Consider the following 1270-nt stretch of genomic DNA (forward strand, 5'->3'; position numbering starts at 1 on the left):
TTTGAAGATACCTAAAGATAATTCTTTTGAATTCCTTATCAGAGGGTTCCCATGCTGCTTCTTCCTCAGGGATGTGTTCTGAGTCTGTATCCTGCTCCCTTGTTTCTACCACTTTATTCTGCTTCTTTGTGTGGACTGTGATGGTCTGTTGTCTCCGAGGCAGGCATCGTGGCATTGTTGTATTTAGATCTCTGTTAACTATTTGTGAAGAGTGGTCAAGGGTGATTCTGGCTCTTCTTGGTGGTTTTTTATCATTGTCCCATTGGTGGAGAAGGAGATAGTGGCTCTCGCTCAGTAAGTGAATTTGTAGGAGGTGTGGGTGTAGTTGTATTTTATGGGGACGAATTCACTCTTTTTAATATTCAGGAATTGCACTTTTATCTTGATTTGTGAATAGGGTCCAGTGAGTTTGCTTCATCTACTAGGTTTAATTCAGACAGAAGATGGGGCAATCTACTTCAATAATGATATTGCCTTGGAAACCCAAGGAGGGGTCCTTATGAGTCGGGTCCGACTCAATGGCACATGACAGCAACAACTGGGTTTAATGTGAAACTGGATTATCCCCATCTCAGAAATGTTGCTTTCTCTTTTGAACAACAACTCATTTAGATGTAGTCTAGAAAATATATTTTATTATTCTTAAATAAAATAATTTTAAGAGTAGTTTTATTTACAGGAGCTCTGGTGGCATAGTGCCTAAGGCATTTGACTGCTAACGAGAAAGCTGGCAGCTCAAACCCACCAATCACTCCTTGGAAGGCAGGCAATCTACTTCCATAGTGATATGGCCTGAGAAAGGTTGAAAAATTTTAAAGGGTTTATTTTATATGCTAAAACTTTTCAGAAAAGATGCCATCTATGATACCATGAATTTACATTATTGATGATGAATATAATGAAGTTGAAGGGGATAGCATTCAACACCTATAGATAAATGTGCAGAAGAGGCAAACATGGCTTCTGTTGCGTCTCCATCTTTCCACTTAAATAGATTTGATTTTATTGACTATGAGCTGTGATACTCCTTCCTGTTCAGTTAGTTATTCACTGATCTGCTGAGTTACATGTCTCTGTAGCCAAGGCCATCTAGAGATTTTAAGTTTTTATATTTCTTTTGCACATAAGGTATACGTAGTCATTGCAGATAAATTAGAAATGCATGTTACCAATATAATGCATTTTAAATTAAATACATATCACCATATAAAGAAGTAAAAATCAATCCATCACCCAAAGTTAATTACTGTTTGTATTTTGGTATTTATTT

Source organism: Orycteropus afer, unplaced genomic scaffold (assembly GCF_000298275.1).
Source record: "Orycteropus afer afer isolate SDZICR_OR568_19922 unplaced genomic scaffold, OryAfe1.0 scaffold00483, whole genome shotgun sequence".
Taxonomy (NCBI): domain Eukaryota; kingdom Metazoa; phylum Chordata; class Mammalia; order Tubulidentata; family Orycteropodidae; genus Orycteropus; species Orycteropus afer.